This window comes from Lolium rigidum, chromosome 6 (assembly GCF_022539505.1).
Source record: "Lolium rigidum isolate FL_2022 chromosome 6, APGP_CSIRO_Lrig_0.1, whole genome shotgun sequence".
Lineage (NCBI taxonomy): Eukaryota > Viridiplantae > Streptophyta > Magnoliopsida > Poales > Poaceae > Lolium > Lolium rigidum.
Window position 1 is genome coordinate 245,278,568 of NC_061513.1, and position 24,517 is coordinate 245,303,084.

Genomic DNA, 24,517 nt, shown 5'->3' on the forward strand with positions numbered 1-24,517 from the left:
AAAGAGTGGATGAAGCTGCTGTCACCTACCACTGGCTTCTTCCTAGGAGGATGAATCTTTGCAATAGGATCCACGCGAGCAGCGGGCAGAGTTGTGTTGGGGCTGGCAGAAGAATGCGGGGATTTGTAAGGGCATCCTCCTCGAGGTGTTGCTATTTAGCAAACTGAACTTGTGCCTTGTAGTGTTGTGGCATTGTTTCTTGCTTAGTCTATATATTTTTGTATGGATCTGAAGAATATATGTAAGCCCAATCTCATTAATGACGGCTACTGTTGAACTGATGTCCGTGTAAAACTGAAGGTGTAAAAAGGAGATCCAAAATGATAGCAATAAATAGATGGGCTTGGAGAATATGGAAAAGGAGACATACGGCCGAATTCAGTGGCACCGTCTGCTGTGTCATTGTGGCATCATCTGCTGTATCATTAGGCTGTTTTATTTTTGTTAATATGTACACCTGCTTTTGTAGATAATTTGCAAATTCAGAAACGTATATGGTAGTATAATCAAGAGAAGATATTTCGAAGGAAAAAATATTAATGCCAAGAGTGAGCAAATGGGTGCTGTAGATTTTTTTTCAAAATTTGCTAAACAAACATGTGTAATCTATGGCTGGAACAGGTAAATGTTTTTTGTCTGTCAAAAAAAGGTAGAAGTTCTTTTTTTTCCAGAATTGTGCAATTAAGTATGTTTTTTTTTAGAAACTCATATGCCTTTTATTCAGAAAAATTCAGAGTTACAGGCATATTAAGTATGTAATTCGAAGACATGAGCCGGACCACTTTACGGCCCATCTAGGCCATAACTTAGTATTACTGGTGGGCTGCTGTCCGATGTAAAGAGAACAACAGATAGGAGGCAGTGCTTCTAAATAAAAAAAAGGTGGTTTGCGTGGGTGAGTTGATCGGTGGAGAGTAGCTGTCAGGCTGTCACCTACATCTGTCTTCTTCTCCAGAAGGTGCTTCGAAGGGGAAAAGTTAGCAAGGTTAGAGCTTGTGAAATGCTGAGCAAACTTGATCACGTCCACTTGCAGTCAACATGGAAAGCAAGCAGATCGTTCCGGGAGGCTACGCCGGATTGGCGTTTCCAATCTTAGCCACCTGCGCTGCGCCACTGGATTTTGCTGTTATGAGCTTTTTTTTGGCCGGGAGGGGTGAGGAGCTGGCAGCCGGAAGGGGTATGAAGGGACTGAGCGGGCAGAAGTGCGTCGCGGGGTCGCCGGTAACGCGGCGACATCGGGTCTGGCTTATCCTCTTTCCGGTCATCTCTGCATGCGTATCCCTGGCCGTGCTACACCCGTCCGCGTGGGACGCATCAGGCGGATGCGGTGAGCAAGGTCGCAGACGCGGAGGACGTGTTGGTGCCAGGGCTGCCGGGGTGTTTGCGGTATGTCCGTCATTCCAGGGGCACTGATGTTCAATCTTATTCCTATGCGTTATCTAAATAGGTAAGCATGCTCTGAGTGCTCTGTCTTTAGATCTTGCAGCATGCTCGGATTTGTTCTTTTTGTTTGTTCAAATCAACTGAAGCTTCATTCTGCTGGAACATGCAGCGATAGGATTTTGTTTCTGATCAAGATCTATCTCTTTGGGAGCACTGATTTTGTCACTGAGCCTCTAGGTAAGAGGTAGAAAGGAGGTGCTCAGTGGAAAGCGATGGCATGGAATAAAAAGGCATGTAAGCTGATTTAAGCTAGTAGACCGTACACAAAAATAACTGGAAAACGAATTGAGGTGATGTGCTACGACCTGTTATGTTCCTCTTTTCTGAACCATTTGAACTAATTTTTTCATATTAGGCCTTTATTAGTTTCATGAAATTCCTCCTTTCTTCAGTATTACTTTCTGGTTGCATAGCAGATCATGTTTTTTCCTTTTCTGCCTGCCCAAATAAGTTGTAACCGAAGAACCAAAACTAAAAAGAAAATAGATGGACGCTATAACCCTTTATCACATCGACTTATCACAGAAATTAGAGGTCATATAGAGATAGGGGAAACAAAAGATAGCCTTTAACATACTCATTAAATTTGTGAAGAGCTGTATAAATACACACAGAAAAGCTATTGACGGTGCCATCTCACAGAACCAGATGGCAATAGCAAGCGTATACTAATATGATGTGCGCCAAATGAGCTGCATTCATGGCTGCAGCAGCCATAAGCGGTAGTTTGAACATCCAACAGCTACTGTTGTTATATGCATACATGTATGCTAAGTTGCGTCGATATCTGCAGCAACTGTGGATAGTAGTCTGAGCAGTCAAAACTTGTTGTTGTTATATGTAGATACCTAAAGCTCAGCTCCCTGAGCACTCTGTGCTAACTTTCAGAGTTAGATTCCTGGTTGTATATCTGCTCCTGTAGTAAAATCTAAACAATTAGCTTCTATTAGTTCATACTAATAAAGAACGAGAATGGTGAGAAATTTATAAAATTTACCACAGCAGAGCCTAGGTAGAAAGTACAATAAAGAAACCTGGCACTCTTTTTTCATAGCATGGCACTTGCATGAAGAACCGGTGATTCTTCTTTCTCTTTTACTCGTTTAATTAGTTCCATCATTTATGACTATACATACATACTGCCGTCTGGTTGTTCTGAGGAACCATCAGGATTTGCACTCATTCATTGATATTCCCATTATTAGCTAATCAATAACACTGATCCGTTCTGAAAATAAAATAAAAAGACAGTGTGGTTTCTGAAAGGATGAAAAGGATAAAAGCACCTGAACTTCTGCCCAAGCGCTTCAACAGTCTAGTATTTTAAGTTAACCTGGTCACTACTCCAACGATATCTAAAATTGACAGTGAAGGAGAGAACTGAATGAGCATGAGAGGTAGGTAATACAGGTTGTAATAAGTAGTCTGTTTTTTTATGGAAACCTGATAAGAGCACATTGTTTCCTGTGCGTGGCAGAATAGCATCAAATGACTTTGTGTCGTATGCATATAGGGGGAAGTTTTCAGGCTGCCGCGCAACCTCGATAACCTTTGTATTCTGAGTCAATACTGATTCTATGGGGTGGTTTGCTGTTATGTATTTTTTTCTAGGGACCAACAACCATGAAAGGTTGGAGCCTGTAGATCTCTTTTAGCTTCTCTCTGAATTGATCTATTTGGTTGGCTAGCAGGGAGCCTTTCTATTGCGTTGCCCTGCAATATCAACTAAGTCTAAGTACACGTTTATTGTAAATAATCACTGGCACAATAAACCGAAAATGGAATATGTAATGTCAGCTAGTAAAAAGAAGATGAACATGTCTAATTTTAGGCGTTCCATATGAAGATGAACAGTGAAACTAAAAATCCAGACGCTCAGATGAAGTATATTTTCATAGATTTCATCATCTGAAGGTTGAGTAAATATCGGCAGATAATTGAATGAGATGGGTAAGCTAACTGCATGAATCTCATGTGTAGGTCAGCATGGAGGATGAAGAAACTGAATGTTCAGGAGATACCAGTTGGTCAACGACAGTGAACCCCAATTCATACACATTATATTCGTGGTCCTTGTTCTCCAAGATCCGTGGAAGATGCAAAAGAGCATTCCGTTGAGATCGAGGTGAGACATCTTTTACTGGAGCAGCCTGCATTTCTATTTTCTTAAGTTTCATGCAAGATAAGTGTGGAGATCAAGTGTGAACTGATTGAGCAAACAAACCACCGCAACAATGATCAATTTAAACCAGTGCATAGGGTTATCTTTACTGCTCGCGCATGCCGTGAGGTCTTCAGTGTTCAAGAATCCACATAGTAGCATCATACCAGAGCCATCATGACCAAGCAAATGAATCAAAAGCTCGTGTGGATAGGTCAGATCAATTTTTACCAAAACTTCAAACAAATTTATAATGCACTCGGAAAGGGTAATGAGAGAACATAAATTCTGAGCATATGGGAGTAACTTGCTAACCTTCATCTTTAAAGCAAACATAATAGTTTGAATAACCGCAATGGTTTTAATTATCTGTCTCACTCCGCTGACCATTGGACTCTCAAAATGAAGATTCGGGAAGTATGTCTTCAGAGAAAGTTGTGAGAACACACAAATGATTCTCACAACACTGAACCTTTGTATGACGATAACCTTATAAAAATTATACTGAACTCATAAAAGAAAATTATCTATAAGCTAGCTGGTATCTTAACAAATGATTTGCACACCGCATATAAAGCAATAGGCCATAATACATGTCTATAAGTTATCCGAACCTAACAGCCTACATCAATCCACCTCAAGCAGAATCATTTCCATATGAGCCTATGTATGATGATAACCATATGAAACGTGCCGCCAACATATATCAAATAGTAGTATGAATAGAATCTGCAGTTGCGAAACCTAAACAAAGACATTTCCAGCATGTCCAACCAAACATGTATTGGAAAAATAAATAATCTCGTGTCTTAATTGTGAGTTGTTGCAAAATCCACATCTATTATCTTCTAAAGAAATATTCTAACGCTGCAGCAGGCCTCATGTAAGCCTATCAATAAGTAAAAGCTAGAACAACAACGGTTTAGTTGACTGTATGATTTTCATAGCAAATGAAAACTTATGGGAGAACTTTATAATACCTTCGGGATGCTAAAACCTGAAGTTTTCCGAGACGAAGGCTTTGTTGGAAATAGTAGAATAGGAGCATCGCAGGCCTCCTCTAAAAGAGGAACATGGAAAATATCACAGGAGTTATCACAGATGAAGACATGTTGGACTGAAAAAACATTAATCTTTCACAAAGTAAAATATGAAATCGCCAATCCAAATATCAAGACAGCTAATATTAGATTTCCCATTTCTTTCGGTGCAAGCAGAGCTTCCAAGATAATAACTGAATCCCTCTCTCGTAAGGAATAAGCGGCAGTGCTAGATTGTTGGCACCATGAAGCTCCCAGATCAGATTCACCAAAGGTAAGCCATGATGATAAAATAAAATGATGCAAGTTCTTCATAACCATGTCATGTTTCGCTTTTGATAGCACCAGCAGGACTACCAGCTGACTCACATTCCATGCAGAAGAGGAAAACAATCCACCAGAAAATGATCCAACAACTCTCCCATCAGAAGTACCAATGGAAGCAGCAGACATACATCTTCCAAGCGGAGATGGAGCATGCAAAGCAGAAGATGGAACCACTGAGGAATGCCTCCCGACCATGGCATCAACAGCAGCATGGCAACCTACAACATCAATCAATCGGTAAACAACATGATATTGCTGGTATATTTCTATGAGCCTTCCGCTACACCGCCTTGGAAGCTTTCCCTCTTCATCCGACCATGGAGCATCCAGAGCCAGCGAGGTCCATCACCACCAATCCCATCACCGCACAGCTCGCAATCCAGAAGGATCTAGGGCAGCGCTGCGAGATCTGGTCGCGCATCACTGCAAACAGCTGGTCCTCCAGCGGAAGCCGAACGACGGTGAGAGGTCCGGCTCGCCGCTGTGTGCATCTACAGGACGGTGCCGAAGGCCGTTCTGGACATATTCGGACGACACCCTCCATTATTGTGACGGCGGTGCGCGGAGAGGGTGATCGATGCTACTCCGTGCCGCTAGTCCCCTTGGGAAGGAGAGGAGGGGTCCGACCTTCTCCTCCATGGCGCCAGCGGCAGAGAGAAGGCCAGGCAGGGATAGGAGAGCGCCGGGAAGGATGTGGGCGGCGGCGTTGGAAAGGAGGAGAGCAGTCAATTCCTAATTTTTCTGGGCATGGTGAATTGAAGCGGTGGAGACGTGTAGATCGATGGCTGCTCGATGTGGGCTCCTCCGCACCGCTTTGACCGTCCCACGTTGTAAACCGGAAAACCGGAGATCGTGAGGATAGAAGAGAGAGAAACGTGTAAAGAAGGGAGGGGCAACCGGAAATTATAAGCAGTAATACTGGAAGAAGCCGGTCAGATCTGATTTTTTCACGTGAGAAAAAAGGGAAAGGAACTCCCACATATCCAGGACTATCAGCGGGTGAACAGGGGAAAAAGCAATCGTGCCAAAGTCTGATTGGTGGAAACGGGACCATCAACAGTACCCAAAGTAATCTCCTTGCGGCAGAAAGGGTTAGCCTTGATATAGTTAATAATGTTGTACTTCCCACCCAAAAAAATGTGCGTGCTGCTAAAGGAAAAATCGAGTAGTTTTGCTTCGGCAAAGGTGGTGAAAAATTCATCTAATCTGTCTATACATATGTTACTTCTTCAGAATTGAACAAAAGGTTTGTTTGGTCCAGTGGCAAGTTCGAACCACGTTGCGCGCTCAAAAATTTTATTTGTTTCGTAGTGACAGGTGGGACCCGCATGTAAGTCGCCAACACAGGTTACATGCACCAATTAAAAAATATTAAGGGTCTTTTTGCAAAAACTATAACCCCACATGTCAGCTTTTCATTGAGTGAGGACCAAACCTTCACATGATTTGTAAGTTGTAAGACTGCGATTTCACGTTTTGCAAGATGTAGGACTAAATCTTCACATGATGAATAAGTTGTAGGATCTTTGGTGTAATTAGCTCTTCTGAATTCAGGAGAGGATAAACACAATAGGCCCAAAATTTTATTTGCTTCGTAGCCCCTGACAGGTGAGACCCGCATGTAAGTCGCTAGAACAGGTTACATGCACCAATTAAACAAATGAAGGGTCTTTTTGCAAAAACTATATCGGCACATGTCAGCTTTTCATTGAGTGAGGACCAAACCTTCACATGATTTGTAAGTTGTAGGACTACGATTTCACGTTTTGCAAGATGTAGGACTAAATCTTGACATGATGAACAAGTTATAGGACCTTTGGTGTAATTAGCTCTTCTGAATTCAGAAGAGGATAAACACAATAGGCGCATGCAACTACGAAAGGGGATTACCAAAAAAACAGAAGGAAACGCACAAGCTCATTCAAGCTCCTGAGTTAAAGAAAATACAAGTACCAAGTTACAACAACAAGTTTGGAAACAGCGGCAAAAAACTCACGAGTACAAAAACCTTTTCAAAATCATATATTTATCTGAAACTTATGCAGATAGATACAAGGTAAAACATTATTTGCACAAGGGATAGATGATTTGTTTTTTGGAGCAACCAGCAAGAGCACTGTTTTTCCATATAGAAAGAGGAAAATCGCGAGAGAAGATTTGGTGCACCTAGGTGCCAGTGCTCCTGATTTTTTTAATATTTAAAAATTATATTTCTGTGTTTCAAAAAAATCATAAGTTTTATTCCACAAATACATACACATGTTCTGAATACTCGTGTATATTTTTGGTAGAAATTGCGTTGTATTTTAAGCTAAGGAAAAATAACAAATTTGTAGGGAAGGAAACTTTAGATTTTTGTCAGAAATTTTTATTTTTCGTATGGCTCAAAATACAACATATTTTCATCCAAAATTTACAGCATACCTTCAGAATGTTTATATATATGTACGCATTTAATTTTAGATTTTCTGGAATTACAGAAATATGTTTTTTAAATACTAGGATCATTGGTGCTCATGTGCTAAAGAGACTTTTCGGAAAATCGCACTCTATATATGGAGGGCATTTTTATATTATGATGAAGCACGAAAAAACCACCAAGAACCACTAATCTGGCTCGGCTGGAATAGCCGGCGCGTGTGCCGTGAAAGCTCGCTCTCTTTGGAGGAGGATGTCCTCTCTAACAATTGAATCCACTTCCATGTAAGCGAGCAGAAGAACATAGAGGAGACGGATAAGGTGTTGCTTGAAAAGTCCCGCTACAGAGATCGAAAACTTGAAACAGCAACACTGACACCACCAAGATAACAGCAGAAAACCAGTTTTTTCATAAGCGACGCCTCCAAGAAGAAAACAGTGAACAAACGATGTCATCGCCCGATCATAGATCTTAGGTTTTCACCCTGAAGAAAGTCATCCCTCTCAAAACAATGCCTTCAACATAAACTTGCCAGACACAACCAATTAAGACCAGACCTTGAATTTTTACCCTAAAAGATAAAACTCTGAACTTCTCATGTGCAGTCGCCCCCACATACAAGTCGATGTTTGAAGTCACGAAGCTCCAAGGCAATTCCACCTCACCACCAAGATCCGACCACCATTGCTCTTCCACCGATCTCGGCTTTCATGACCTTCTCCGCTAGCACCATGGAAAGAAAACGAACTCCATGATATTAATAGCCAGCAGAGTTTCGAAGCGCTCCCTCTGAAACCAAACGGTCATATAAAAAACATGGATGCGCTTGACCGAAAACACCCAATCCAGCAATCTTCATGCATTGATCGCACAATGAATTTCGCCGGCAGGACCTTCCGGAACACAACAATCCAGCCAGTCCGGTGGGAAGAAGCTTCCGACCGATCTTCACTTGGCGCGAGAGACACCCTAGGACATCCACCTTTATTAGGCAGATCGGCAAGCCCCCTCGCCGCCGCCCGCCAGTCGACCTCATCAGCGGAAGAGGAGGCCGCCACCGACCACAGACCATTCGACGAGTTGTCCGCCGCCACCCCCAACACCGAAGAAGGCCACCAACGTGAGCCTCCAGAAGGAGGGGGCGCAGAGGACTCATCGGCCACCACCAGGCATGGCCACGACACCGAAGAAGCTGGATCCGCAGTCTACGGGGTCACCCCCATTGCCAGCCGCATCGCCGAGCCATCACCTGGCTACCGCAGCCCTTGCCAAGGCAGCCGACGCGCCGCGACGCAGATCAACCGCCCGAGGCCGCCGCCCCGGATCCTACCCTGGATCCCACCACGCTGGCCACCGACCAGCCCCGCCATCGGCCGGTCGTCACCGCCGCTGATCCAGCGCTGCCTCCGCGCATGCGACGTGAGAGGGGGACCTGCCGCCGCCAAGAGCTTCACGAGCTTTACCCGCATGCGCCCGCCGGCGTCGGCAAGGAGGAGGGAGATCGGAGGAGGGGGAGGAAGTGGTGGCGGCGTTAGGGTTCCGCCCGAGCCGCCTGACGCAGGGTATATCTAAAAATGGGGAAGGTCAGAGCAAAGTTCTGTTGCTTGTTTTTTTTAGCTTTTCCCATAATGAGATTGTCCCACCATTATGAACTGGATGGGAAACTCTGCGCGAGCGCCCCAATATCAGTATTATCTGCGCGAGGTTCCAGATATCACAGGTGATTATTATAAGAAAACATAAATCCATCATAACTCCGTAATATCTGCAAGTTTTATAACCAAGAAATATATAAAGGTCTTTTTTATCAAGTATATTCATACATTATACTATCTTCTTTACTATTAAAATTGGAGTTGGGGATGGTGTCACTTTGACATCAAACATTCGGAAGATCCCAGCCGTTCATCATCACATCCAACGTCAAATTACATCTAGCGTCAATCACGCACACGTAAGGAAAGAGACTCATTCAGCATCAATCAAGGATATTTAAAATTATGTTCATAAGGAAACAAACCCATTCAGCATCAATCACGGAATGAATATATGGAAATCAATCAGGACGGTAAAGCAATATGTGCAGGGGATCCCATCAGAAATTAGTACTGTATCACAGCAATTCCACACGCCCATAAAAAATAAAAATCGGAACATGATCTCACCTTCCTTTTAACGCAGGTCTTTCTCTCCAGAACAGATGTGATCCCCTCGTTTCCACTAGGAGAGAAATCTCTAGGGAAATCAACCCTCCTTCCCCACGGTAGTAAATTATAATTAAAAAAACTAATTACATAAGATCTTTTCTTATCAGTTACGACGAATTACGACGAATGTTCCTCACGAAAAATCAGGCATTACATGCCAATCTTTACGAGTACTCCTATTAAGCAGTCCATGACATCCTCCACTCGGATCACCTCCCTCTACCGCCTCTTAGGCTACTCCAGCGTGCGAGCGCGGCCGCTCCTCCGCCTCCATGCAGACTCTATCGTGCGAGTGTGGACGCCCCTGGGCTCAGCCACACGACTGTCGCTGCCGCTGGCCGACCAGAGCGTCGCCGTCTCACTTTTATACCGAGCGCTGCTGGCCTCCGGAGTAGTCGCACAAGTATACTAACACCGGCACGCGGGTGGACTCTCCGCAGCAGAATAGCGAGAAGGTAAGATGGCGGTGAAGTAGAACGGTGCGTCGTTGCGAATGTTGAGGCGCATGATCAAGCGGGTGTTGTCAGTCCTGTCCAACCTCCCTAGGTACGGTTAGTTGTGAATCACGATAGTGCAGGTATTGCTATGAATGGATCACGAGGTAGTGGATTATATAATTTCATGCATGTATTACATTTCTCCAATTGCACTTGCAGGTAGGGGTGAGACTGCCTTGACATACTCCCGTGGAGGTGGATCCTCAAGCCGGCCCCAGCAGCATGGCTTCGACCATATGTTCTACTCGCTGGTCTTCCTCTTCTTGGCAGCGCTCCTAGCGTCGCTGTTAGGCTGCAGCGACAGAGAAGGAGGTGATAATACATAGCGCTTGAAGGTGACAAGTGTTGATTATACTTTTATGTGATGCAAAATATAAACCTGGATACCAGAAGTAGTGTCCACTATGGTATATGGAAACAATAACTTGGCAAACTAATAGGTTCCTGCAGAAGGAATTTACGTGAATTAATGATCATAGCAGCATTTTATGGCATATGCTTCTATGAGCATGAACAATTATGATTTCTTGGACTTTCAAAAAAAATATGATTTCTTGATCACATCTCTTCACCAAGTGACCCTGGATTACACTCTTGAGTCTGAGATACCCCACCCACCTCTTTGGAAGAAAATGACCAATCGGTTACTACTTTGAACTGGATATTTTTGGGTAAGGCAAGTATTTTGCTTTTGTAGCTACCACTAGAAAATAACCGAAGATCTATTTGGCTAAAAACTCCATTATGCCCAACCATATAGGTGATTACTCCGGTGTCAATGTCAAACAAGCCATTACTTGGTTTCATGCTCCATGTTGCATTTCTTCCAGTAAATCCTATTGAAGTTTGGCGACAGCCTGTGCAATTAGGACAACACATTTTACATTAGAATAAATAGTTATTGAATCATAGCAGAGTGTACCTGTCTCGCAATCAAGGATGATAATTGATTTCGAATATTTTCTATTCGTATGTTTTGCAGGAAAGTCATCATACAGTGCCGCCTAAATATGTTGTCAGGTAATATCACGCGGCTAGGGAAAGTGTACTTAGCTACTGCAGGTCTCAATTTGGAACTACTCTTTGAGATTGGTTTTGGAAGGTATATCAAGATCTTTGACACTTGGATACGTACAATTTGTATCTTACTTTTTTTTGGAAGGTACATTAAAAGTTGATTGTAATGTGTTTGATTCCTTTTGTTCTTAAATCGATACGGAAACATTGCAACCTATAGAATGGGTTGTTCTGAGTAACAAAGATATTCAAGATATAGTCCAAGATTTTTTAACCTTGCAACTATAATAGAATAAAGATAGAATTCTGCCCTCCGATCATTTAATTGTACTGCTCTGTCTCATCTCCATATCTTCAGATCATCCTTGGTTGCAGAATATAAAGAACAGCTCCAAATGTTAATCTAGGTCAAATGTTTAAGGCCAGACTTCAACCATTATCTCTGCGATTAACAAGTTCAAGAAAAATGTATTTATGGTATACCTTAGTCTGAAACAAACGGCAAGTTCATCACCAAATCGTTATTCCGTGGCGACACACCACCAAATCCCTTAAATTTTTTTTTTCATGAACTACATGTTATTTTTGTTCTTTTTTTCTTTTCTTATTCATTTAAACCTTGATCGTAGCAGATAACAGTCATGTTAAAGTGTAGATAATTGATAGCGGAATGAAGTTCAGCCTATTTTTTGTATGTAGCTATTTTCGTAAGCTGTTGGCCGGCACTGCCCAGACTACATACCTGACGAAGGTGATCCAAAGATTGTGGTGGCAGGTGATGCTCCGCCACCACCGTCACCTCTCGCTCGCACCTCTCGGCCGAGGCCGGCACGGTAGGACATCGGCAACGGATGACCGCACATTGGTAGAGATCGCCCGAGTGCACGCACCGGCTGGAGAGCTGGCCTGCTACAGCCAGAGGGCGTCCTCGAAAGGAACGGTGCCGCCGTACACCCGCACGGAACACTCATAGCATTCCGCCATCACCAGATCGGGGTATCCTAGAACGTCAGATGCTCTTGATGATGCTCAGAGGCGTGTCCACGTGAGGAGTCCTCCTTGACACGCATATCTTACTAGATTTGTTCTTTGTGTTCAATAAGAGATATTAGTCAGGTTTTGCTTTGTATTTATATTGGTTTCATAAGGGAATAGTTCTCTGTTTCATAATATAATATATTATAATAAAAAATATACTCGGTTGTAGTAAGAACTTGTCATTGTGGGATGGAAGGGGTAATAATTTAGGTTTTCATTTGTATTCATGTGGTTTTACATTATATGGTAACATTTATTGAACTATTACACTTGAATCAATATAAAAATTTAAAGACTTTTGAAAAACTATGTGACTAATGTTATATACACATGAATTTCATGTGTATTATATTGACATTAAGTGTGAGAAATTAGTAGACCGTGGCAACGCACGGGCATTTAACTAGTCACATATAGTATATAAGAACAATTCACCTCAACATAAGTAAAATATTGGTCGTCTAAAGAGGAAAGAAACTACACAATGCAGCACCTAATAATTTACACAGCAAACAAGGAATGTCAAGCCCACACGCTGCCTGCGCTGCAAAGGTTGGTTCCACATGGCCCGGGACTGCAAGCGCCCGCGACCTCCCTCCCAAGGTGCCGGTGCTGGGCTGAATCGTCGTGCGGCGCCGGCCGCGCGCGGCTGCTCGGACACTTCCTCGGCTTCGCGCGAGTCCACCCCCGACCTCCCGCCGCCCAGGTCCCTGCTCGTGGCTCCCTCCCCGCCCCGCGACGACCCTCCGCCCGAGGAGCGCGTGCCAGAGCTGTGCATCATCGAGCGGTCGCCTGTCATCGACGCGGAGGTGCTGCGGCTTCGCCGCGCGATCCTCGTGTCCGTCGTCGGCGAAAGCGTCAGCCTTTCCGTCATCGCGGCGCTCCTTGCAGAGGTTCTCCAGGTGTCCATCTCCGCCTTCTCCGTCCACGCCGCTGCCCCGGAAGACTGCCTGGTGCTGTTCGACCGGATGGAGGACAGGGACCTGGCCCTCGCCCACCCCGTCATCCCCTCCATGTCTTTTGAGCTTCGGCTCAAGCCATGGACGCCGCAGTCTCAGGCAACCAGCGCGGTCATGAGGTACAAGGTGGACCTGGACATCGAGGGCATCCCCGCGCACGCATGGCTCCGCTCGACTGCTAGCTCTGTGCTGTCGAACTCCTGCTGCATCGACTCCATTGCCGACGAGACCATCCTTCGCCACGACCTCCGCCGCTTCCGCCTCTCTGCCTGGACGGCGAATCCAGGCCTCATCCCCGCCGCGCGTACCCTGGCCATCCCCGACGAGGTTCCTCTGGGGGCCCCCTCCCCTATCGAGGAGAGGCACCTGCTTCACTACGACGTCAAGGTGCACCTGCGTGGTGTTGCACGTCCTCGCCTTGGCGGCCCTGATGACGGCCCTGCTGGTGATGGAGGACTCAGTCCCAGTGCTGCGCGCGATGAGCCGCCGCTTGGTGACGGTCCCGAGCCACGCCGCCGTGCCAACCGTCGGCGCCGTCGTCGTCGCCGTGGCCCCGGCGCCCCCGCCAGTGACGCCCCGCTGGATGCTGTCGCGCCCGCGCAGCAGGCTCTCGCCTCTTCTGGCGTGGCCGCAGCTCGGAGTTGCACTGGCCGCTCCGACCGTCGCCGGCGGCGGCGCCAGAACCAGTGGGCCCGCGCTACACCGGTCGCCGCTTCCAGCCGTTGGGTGCCACGTGCCTCACAGCAGACGAGCCCATCCTGCGCCTCGGCCAGCCGCTCCGTAGGCTCCTGCCCGTTGGAGGTGGCCGACAACGCCGCTTTGCCATCTCCTGCGGTGGGCCTGCAGTCAAAAGCTTGTTCTTCGTCGGCTTCTGCGACTGATCTGCTGTCTGTTGCAGCGACAGCTGCTGACCCAGAGGGACCACGCTCTGTTGCCCATGTCCAAAGCACGGAGGAGGAGCCCAGCCGCACCCACGTCTCCGCCACGCGCTCGGATCCTACCCCCGCTCCTGCTGGCCATGACGATGTAGACGTAACTGTCCGGTTGACGCGCCTGCGGAGGCGATCACACTGCCCGCCATCAGATCCGAGGACCTGTCTGGTGATAGCGTGGTGGGTTCGTCCTGGCCGTGCTCTGATGATGCTGGCTCCTGCCCACCGAACACTGAAGTTGAAGCTGAGGATGAAGAGCAATGGTTCGAGGTGCCGGTCACGCCGCTCCCCTGCGCGCAGCGCCAGCTATCTGCTGAGGCTTTCCTCCGCGCCTGCGAGCAAGCACTCAACCCGCCGTTGCTTGCTGCACCTGCGAGCCTCTCGCTGCCGTACGTGCCACGACGCAGCGGCCGCATTGCCAGATTCTGTGGCAAGGAGGTTCCTGGCACGCTACCCTGGGCACAGAAGACCATCATCTGCAAGCTGGGCCTTGCCGAGCGGCCGGAACAAATCGATGATGATGCACTCCAGCGGTACAAGGACTTCTTCAGCAGCGAGGTCCTCGAGCACAGGATCACAGCCCTGCGCGAGCTCTTCTCCAAGGATTCCCCTAGAAACGTAGATGTCACGGCGCACTGTGCGCGGCTTGAGGTGGCCTGCTAGGCTCTCGCTGCTGCCGTCCCTTGTCGACTCCGTTTCTCTATGGATACACCTAACGAAAATGTGTGTAACTGGAATCTGCGTGGCCTTAACTCCCGCGCGCGCCGTGATCTTCTTCGTGATACTGTCCGTGACGAGCATGCCTCCCTTATATGTGTTCAGGAGACTAAGCTAGCTACCATCGATGATAATCTGATCCTGCAGATGTTTGGTCCGGGGTTCGATTTCTTCTTCCTACCGGCGGTGGGAACTCGTGGCGGAATCCTAGTTGCTTGGCGTACATCGATCTGGGAGGTTGATGGAGTCGCTTTCCACTCCTTCGCTCTCTCCGTGCGCATCAAACAGCGCTGCGACCCCTCTCCGCCTTGGTGGTTGTCAGTGGTCTATGGCCCGTTCTCCACCCCAGATAGGATGAAGTTCTTCCAGGAGTTGAGAACCTTTCGCGCCAATCATCCTGGCCCTTGGGCATTGACAGGAGACTTCAATCTCATATACCAGGCTGAGGACAAAAACAGCCAAAATCTTGACAGACGTTGGATGACCAGATTCAGAAGGTTCCTGGATGACCTTGAACTCACGGAGCTGCATTTGCATGGGCGTCGTTATACCTGGAGTAACGAGCGCCGCGAGCCGACGCTTGTACGGCTCGATCGCTGGTTTTTCTCCGTGGATTGGGAGGAGTTGTTCCCGAGCTGTTTGCTGCGTGCCGGGCCTTCGCTTGCGTCGGACCACTGCCCACTCATCCTCCACTCCAACCTCCAGTCCCCGCGCTGCTTCCGGTTCCAGTTTGAGCCGTTCTGGCCCAAATTCGACGGCTACGTGGAGGTGATCACTCAGGCCTGGAACGCGCCGACAAATGTTGACCCGTTGTTGCGTCTTCAGATCCTTTTGAGCCGCACAGCTAAAGCCCTCCAATCTTGGAGCGACAACCGTATTGGCAGTGTGCGCCGCCAACTCCTCCTCGCCAAGGAACTTGTCTTCCGCTTCGACGTAGCGCAGGAGTCCAGGAGTCTATCTGATGCCGAGCATGGTTTTCGAAGAGAGCTCAAGATGAAGGCGCTCGGGCTCGCTTCTTTGGAGCGCACCATCGCGAGACACCGCTCGAGGATCCTTTGGCTGGCAGAAGGCGACGCCAACACCCGCTACTTTCACATGCGTGCTCGAGCTCGGCGGCGAGGTAACCATATCGTGGCCCTCTCTCACAATGGCAACACAGCAGTCAGCCACGCGGACAAGGAAGATATGATAGCCAACTTCTACTCAAGTCTGATTGGTTCTGATTCTCCACGTGAACAAGACTTGGACCTGCAATTCATTGGCCTGCCTACTATCAACCTACAGGACCTGGACGTGCCTTTCACGATGGATGAGACATGGGCTGCTGTCAAGGATCTGCCAATGGACAAGGCACCAGGGCCGGATGGCTTCTCGGGACGCTTCTTCCAGACGGCCTGGTCCATCATCAAGGATGATGTCTTCCGCGCCATCCAGCACCTCTACTCGCTGCGAGCTAAGGGCATGCGAAACCTCAACGACGCTCTGATCATCCTCTTGCCGAAGAAAGACGGCGCGATTGATGTCAAAGATTTCAGGCCTATTAGCCTCATACACAGCTTTGGGAAGCTCTTCTCCAAGATGCTCGCCAATCGTCTTGCGCCGAGGCTATCCGAGTTGGTGGCGGAGAATCAGTCCGCCTTCGTCAAGGGCCGGTCAATCCACGACAACTTCAAGATGGTTCAGCTTACCACCCGCACCCTCCACCTGAGTCGTGTTCCCTCCATGCTCGTCAAGGTCGACATCACAAAGGCGTTCGACTCCGTGTCATGGCCGTTCCTTCTACGCGTGCTGCGCCACTTAGGCTTTGGTGACCGCTTCATCGAATGGATATGCATCATCCTCTCCACCGCGTCATCGAAGCTGCTTCTCAACAGCGTACCCGGAAGGCCTATCCTACATCGGCGAGGCCTCAGGCAGGGCGACCCCGTGTCTCCCATGTTGTTCCTGCTGTGCATGGAGGTCCTCAACGCTGCCTTGCGCCGCGCTGAAGCCCTTGGAGTGCTCTCTCCGCTTCCTTGCCAAGGTGTGCGGTTTCGGACTTCCATGTACGCCGACGACGTTGTCATCTTTGTCGCACCTGAGGCCCGCGACCTGAGCTTCCTCCGCCTACTCTTGGAGTCCTTCGGTGGTGCCACCGGCCTACGCACGAACCTCGACAAGTGCTCCATCTCGCCGATCCAATGCTCTGATGTCCACCTCGCCGCGGCGGCCCTGCACTTCCCCTGCGGCATCAAGCCTTTCCCATGCACTTACCTGGGACTTCCGCTGTCTTACAAGAGGCTGCCGAGGGCCTCCTTGCAGCCCATCGTCGACACCATCTGTCGCCGGCTCGCACCAGGGAACGCGTCCTTCTACACCTCCGCTGGGCGCCTCGTTCTGATCAATTGCACTTGCAGGTAGGGGTGAGACTGCCTTGACATACTCCCGTGGAGGTGGATCCTCAAGCCGGCCCCAGCAGCATGGCTTCGACCATATGTTCTACTCGCTGGTCTTCCTCTTCTTGGCAGCGCTCCTAGCGTCGCTGTTAGGCTGCAGCGACAGAGAAGGAGGTGATAATACATAGCGCTTGAAGGTGACAAGTGTTGATTATACTTTTATGTGATGCAAAATATAAACCTGGATACCAGAAGTACTGTCCACTATGGTATATGGAAACAATAACTTGGCAAACTAATAGGTTCCTGCAGAAGGAATTTACGTGAATTAATGATCATAGCAGCATTTTATGGCATATGCTTCTATGAGCATGAACAATTATGATTTCTTGGACTTTCAAAAAAAATATGATTTCTTGATCACATCTCTTCACCAAGTGACCCTGGATTACACTCTTGAGTCTGAGATACCCCACCCACCTCTTTGGAAGAAAATGACCAATCGGTTACTACTTTGAACTGGATATTTTTGGGTAAGGCAAGTATTTTGCTTTTGTAGCTACCACTAGAAAATAACCGAAGATCTATTTGGCTAAAAACTCCATTATGCCCAACCATATAGGTGATTACTCTGGTGTCAATGTCAAACAAGCCATTACTTGGTTTCATGCTCCATGTTGCATTTCTTCCAGTAAATCCTATTGAAGTTTGGCGACAGCCTGTGCAATTAGGACAACACATTTTACATTAGAATAAATAGTTATTGAATCATAGCAGAGTGTACCTGTCTCGCAATCAAGGATGATAATTGATTTCGAATATTTTCTATTCGTATGTTTTGCAGGAAAGTCATCATACAGTGCCGCCTAAATATGTTGTCAGGTAATATCACGCGGCTAGGGAAAGTGTACTTAGCTACTGCAGGTCTCAATTTGGAACTACTCTTTGAGATTGGTTTTGGAAGGTATATCAAGATCTTTGACACTTGTATACGTACAATTTGTATCTTACTTTTTTTGGAAGGTACATTAAAAGTTGATTGTAATGTGTTTGATTCCTTTTGTTCTTAAATCGATACGGAAACATTGCAACCTATAGAATGGGTTGTTCTGAGTAACAAAGATATTCAAGATATAGTCCAAGATTTTTTAACCTTGCAACTATAATAGAATAAAGATAGAATTCTGCCCTCCGATCATTTAATTGTACTGCTCTGTCTCATCTCCATATCTTCAGATCATCCTTGGTTGCAGAATATAAAGAACAGCTCCAAATGTTAATCTAGGTCAAATGTTTAAGGCCAGACTTCAACCATTATCTCTGCGATTAACAAGTTCAAGAAAAATGTATTTATGGTATACCTTAGTCTGAAACAAACGGCAAGTTCATCACCAAATCGTTATTCCGTGGCGACACACCACCAAATCCCTTAAATTTTTTTTTTCATGAACTACATGTTATTTTTGTTCTTTTTTTCTTTTCTTATTCATTTAAACCTTGATCGTAGCAGATAACAGTCATGTTAAAGTGTAGATAATTGATAGCGGAATGAAGTTCAGCCTATTTTTTGTATGTAGCTATTTTCGTAAGCTGTTGGCCGGCACTGCCCGGACTACATACCCGACGAAGGTGATCCAAAGATTGTGGTGGCAGGTGATGCTCCGCCACCACCGTCACCTCTCGCTCGCACCTCTCGGCCGAGGCCGGCACGGTAGGACATCGGCAACGGACGAACGCACATTGGTAGAGATCGCCCGAGTGCACGCATCGGCTGGAGAGCTGGCCTGCTACAGCCAGAGGGCGTCCTCGAAAGGAACGGTGCCGCCGTACACCTGCACGGAACACTCATAGCATTCCGCCATCACCAGATCGGGGTATCCTAGAACGTCAGATGCTCTTGATGATGCTCGGAGGCGTGTCCACGTGAGGAGTCCTCCTTGACACGCATATCTTACTAGATTTGTTCTTTGTGTTCAGTAAGAGATATTAGTCAGGTTTTGCTTTGTATTTATATTGGTTTCATAAGGGAATAGTTCTCTGTTTCATAATATAATATATTATAATAAAAAATATACTCGGTTGTAGTAAGAACTTGTCATTGTGGGATGGAAGGGGTAATAATTTAGGTTTTCATTTGTATTCATGTGGTTTTACATTATATGGTAACATTTATTGAACTATTACACTTGAATCAATATAAAAATTTAAAGACTTTTGAAAAACTATGTGACTAATGTTATATACACATGAATTTCATGTGTATTATATTGACATTAAGTGTGAGAAATTAGTAGACCGTGGCAACGCACGGGCATTTAACTAGTCACATATAGTATATAAGAACAATTCACCTCAACATAAGTAAAATATTGGTCGTCTAAAGAGGAAAGAAACTACACAATGCAGCACCTAATAATTTACACAGCAAACAAGGAATGTCAAGCCCACACGCTGCCTCGCGCTGCAAAGGTTGGTTCCACATGGCCCGGGACTGCAAGCGCCCGCGACCTCCCTCCCAAGGTGCCGGTGCTGGGCTGAATCGTCGTGCGGCGCCGGCCGCGCGCGGCTGCTCCGGACACTTCCTCGGCTTCGCGCGAGTCCACCCCCGACCTCCCGCCGCCCAGGTCCCTGCTTGTGGCTCCCTCCCCGCCCCGCGACGACCCTCCGCCCGAGGAGCGCGTGCCAGAGCTGTGCATCATCGAGCGGTCGCCTGTCATCGACGCGGAGGTGCTGCGGCTTCGCCGCGCGATCCTCGTGTCCGTCGTCGGCGAAAGCGTCAGCCTTTCCGTCATCGCGGCGCTCCTTGCAGAGGTTCTCCAGGTGTCCATCTCCGCCTTCTCCGTCCACGCCGCTGCCCCGGAAGACTGCCTGGTGCTGTTCGACCGGATGGAGGACAGGGACCCGGCCCTCGCCCACCCCGTCATCCCCTCCATGTCTTTTGAGCTTCGGCTCAAGCCATGGACGCCGCGAGTCTCAGGCAACCAGCGCGGTCATGAGGTACAAGGTGGACCTGGACATCGAGGGCATCCCCGCGCACGCATGGCTCCGCTCGACTGCTAGCTCTGTGCTGTCGAACTCCTGCTGCATCGACTCCATTGCCGACGAGACCATCCTTCGCCACGACCTCCGCCGCTTCCGCCTCTCTGCCTGGACGGCGAATCTAGGCCTCATCCCCGCCGCGCGTACCCCGGCCATCCCCGACGAGGTTCCTCCGGGGGCCCCTCCCCTATCGAGGAGAGGCACCCGCTTCACTACGACGTCAAGGTGCACCTGCGTGGTGTTGCACGTCCTCGCCTTGGCGGCCCCGATGACGGCCCTGGCTGGTGATGGAGGACTCGGTCCCGGTGCTGCGCGCGATGAGCCGCCGCTTGGTGACGGTCCCGAGCCACGCCGCCGTGCCAACCGTCGGCGCCGTCGTCGTCGCCGTGGCCCCGGCGCCCCCGCCGGTGACGCCCCGCCGGATGCTCGTCGCGCGCCGCGCAGCGGCTCTCGCCTCTTCCGGCGTGGCCGCAGCTCGGAGTTGCACCGGCCGCTCCGACCGTCGCCGGCGGCGGCGCCGAACCGGTGGGCCCGCGCTACACCGGTCGCCGCTTCCGGCCGTTGGGTGCCACGTGCCTCACAGCGAGACGAGCCCATCCTGCGCCTCGGCCAGCCGCTCCGTAGGCTCCTGCCCGTTGGAGGTGGCCGACAACGCCGCTTGCCATCTCCTCGCGGTGGGCCTGCAGTCAAAAGCTTGTTCTTCGTCGGCTTCGCGACCGATCTGCGTCTGTCTGCGGCCGACGGCTGCCGACCCGGAGGGACCACGCTCGTGGCCCATGTCCAAAGCACGGAGGAGGAGCCCAGCCGCACCCACGTCTCCGCCACGCGCTCGGATCCTACCCCCGCTCCTCGCTGGCCATGACGATGTAGACGTAACTCGTCCGGTTGACGCGCCTGCGGAGGCGATCACACCGCCCGCCATCAGATCCGAGGACCCGTCCGGTGATAGCGTGGTGGGTTCGTCCCGGCCGTGCTCCGATGATGCTCGGCTCCTGCCCACCGAACACCGAAGCTGAAGCCGAGGATGAAGAGCAATGGTTCGAGGTGCCGGTCACGCCGCTCCCCGCGCGCAGCGCCGGCTATCTCGCTGAGGCTTTCCTCCGCGCCTGCGAGCAAGCACTCAACCCGCCGTTGCTTGCTGCACCTGCGAGCCTCTCGCTGCCGTACGTGCCACGACGCAGCGGCCGCATTGCCGATTCTCGTGGCAAGGAGGTTCCCGGCACGCTACCCCGGGCACGAAGACCATCATCCGCAAGCTGGGCCTTGCCGAGCGGCCGGAACAAATCGATGATGATGCACTCCAGCGGTACAAGGACTTCTTCAGCAGCGAGGTCCTCGAGCACGGGATCACAGCCCTGCGCGAGCTCTTCTCCAAGGATTCCCCTAGAAACGTAGATGTCACGGCGCACCGTGCGCGGCTTGAGGTGGCCTGCTAGGCTCTCGCTGCTGCCGTCCCTTGTCGACTCCGTTTCTCTATGGATACACCTAACGAAAATGTGTGTAACTGGAATCTGCGTGGCCTTAACTCCCGCGCGCGCCGTGATCTTCTTCGTGATACTGTCCGTGACGAGCATGCCTCCCTTATATGTGTTCAGGAGACTAAGCTAGCTACCATCGATGATAATCTGATCCTGCAGATGTTTGGTCCGGGGTTCGATTTCTTCTTCCTACCGGCGGTGGGAACTCGTGGCGGAATCCTAGTTGCTTGGCGTACATCGATCTGGGAGGTTGATGGAGTCGCTTTCCACTCCTTCGCTCTCTCCGTGCGCATCAAACAGCGCTGCGACCCCTCTCCGCCTTGGTGGTTGTCGGTGGTCTATGGCCCGTTCTCCACCCCCAGATAGGATGAAGTTCTTCCAGGAGTTGAGAACCTTTCGCGCCAATCATCCTGGCCCTTGGGCGTTGACAGGAGACTTCAATCTCATATACCAGGCTGAGGATAAAAACAGCCAAAATCTTGACAGACGTTGGATGACCAGATTCAGAAGGTTCCTGGATGACCTTGAACTCACGGAGCTGCATTTGCATGGGCGTCGTTATACCTGGAGTAACGAGCGCCGCGAGCCGACGCTTGTACGGCTCGATCGCTGGTTTTTCTCCGTGGATTGGGAGGAGTTGTTCCCGAGCTGTTTGCTGCGTGCCGGGCCTTCGCTTGCGTCGGACCACTGCCCACTCATCCTCCACTCCAACCTCCAGTCCCCGCGCTGCTTCCGGTTCCAGTTTGAGCCGTTCTGGCCCAAATTCGACGGCTACGTGGAGGTGATCACTCAGGCCTGGAACGCGCCGACAAATGTTGACCCGTTGCGTCTTCAGATCCTTTTGAGCCGCACAGCTAAAGCCCTCCAATCTTGGAGCGACAACCGTATTGGCAGTGTGCGCCGCGAACTCCTCCTCGCCAAGGAACTTGTCTTCCGCTTCGACGTAGCGCAGGAGTCCAGGAGTCTATCTGATGCCGAGCATGGTTTTCGAAGAGAGCTCAAGATGAAGGCGCTCGGGCTCGCTTCTTTGGAGCGCACCATCGCGAGACACCGCTCGAGGATCCTTTGGCTGGCAGAAGGCGACGCCAACACCCGCTACTTTCACATGCGTGCTCGAGCTCGGCGGCGAGGTAACCATATCGTGGCCCTCTCTCACAATGGCAACACAGCAGTCAGCCACGCGGACAAGGAAGATATGATAGCCAACTTCTACTCAAGTCTGATTGGTTCTGATTCTCCACGTGAACAAGACTTGGACCTGCAATTCATTGGCCTGCCTACTATCAACCTACAGGACCTGGACGTGCCTTTCACGATGGATGAGACATGGGCTGCTGTCAAGGATCTGCCAATGGACAAGGCACCAGGGCCGGATGGCTTCTCGGGACGCTTCTTCCAGACGGCCTGGTCCATCATCAAGGATGATGTCTTCCGCGCCATCCAGCACCTCTACTCGCTGCGAGCTAAGGGCATGCGAAACCTCAACGACGCTCTGATCATCCTCTTGCCGAAGAAAGACGGCGCGATTGATGTCAAAGATTTCAGGCCTATTAGCCTCATACACAGCTTTGGGAAGCTCTTCTCCAAGATGCTCGCCAATCGTCTTGCGCCGAGGCTATCCGAGTTGGTGGCGGAGAATCAGTCCGCCTTCGTCAAGGGCCGGTCAATCCACGACAACTTCAAGATGGTTCAGCTTACCACCCGCACCCTCCACCTGAGTCGTGTTCCCTCCATGCTCGTCAAGGTCGACATCACAAAGGCGTTCGACTCTGTGTCATGGCCGTTCCTTCTACGCGTGCTGCGCCACTTAGGCTTTGGTGACCGCTTCATCGAATGGATATGCATCATCCTCTCCACCGCGTCATCGAAGCTGCTTCTCAACAGCGTACCTGGAAGGCCTATCCTACATCGGCGAGGCCTCAGGCAGGGCGACCCCGTGTCTCCCATGTTGTTCCTGCTGTGCATGGAGGTCCTCAACGCTGCCTTGCGCCGCGCTGAAGCCCTTGGAGTGCTCTCTCCGCTTCCTTGCCAAGGTGTGCGGTTTCGGACTTCCATGTACGCCGACGACGTTGTCATCTTTGTCGCACCTGAGGCCCGCGACCTGAGCTTCCTCCGCCTACTCTTGGAGTCCTTCGGTGGTGCCACCGGCCTACGCACGAACCTCGACAAGTGCTCCATCTCGCCGATCCAATGCTCTGATGTCCACCTCGCCGCGGCGGCCCTGCACTTCCCCTGCGGCATCAAGCCTTTCCCATGCACTTACCTGGGACTTCCGCTGTCTTACAAGAGGCTGCCGAGGGCCTCCTTGAAGCCCATCGTCGACACCATCTGTCGCCGGCTCGCACCAGGGAACGCGTCCTTCTACACCTCCGCTGGGCGCCTCGTTCTGATCAAGTCCGTGATCACCTCCATCCCGATCTACCTCTCCATTGCGATGGAGCTGCCCGCTTGGCTCCTGCAATTCTTGGAGAAGCGTATCCGCGCCTTTTTCTGGAGGGGATCAGAGGCGGTCTCGGGCGGGCACTGCCTTGTGGCATGGGATCAGGTTTGTCGGCCGGTGGAGTATGGAGGGCTAGGGGTGCTGAACCTCAAGCTTCTTGGGTTTGCCCTGCGCGCTCGTTGGCTGTGGCTGCGAAGGATGCGCCGAGGCTGCTGGACTGACCTCCCTCTCCAGGTTGAGCCAGAGGTCCAAGATCTCTTTGACGCATCCACCCGCGTCGTTCTCGGGGACGGGCGCACAGCACTCTTCTGGACTGATCCATGGCTCGATGGCACTCCCCTTAGGGCCTCCGCGCCTGCGCTCTTCGCTGCCGTGTCCTCTGTCTCCCAGAGACCTCGCGAACAGTTGAATCCGCGCTGCTGAATCGG

The 24,517-nt window shown here is 49.8% G+C and overlaps 1 long non-coding RNA gene across 1 annotated transcript; it reads left to right on the top strand.

The window, feature by feature from the left end:
* The first annotated feature begins 3,490 nt into the window (after positions 1–3,490).
* LOC124659003 lies at positions 3,491–5,209 on the top strand. The gene is made up of 3 exons (XR_006989413.1): positions 3,491–3,568; positions 4,822–4,918; positions 5,025–5,209. It is a non-coding gene; the product is annotated as an uncharacterized LOC124659003 (long non-coding RNA).
* The last annotated feature ends 19,308 nt before the right edge of the window (positions 5,210–24,517 follow it).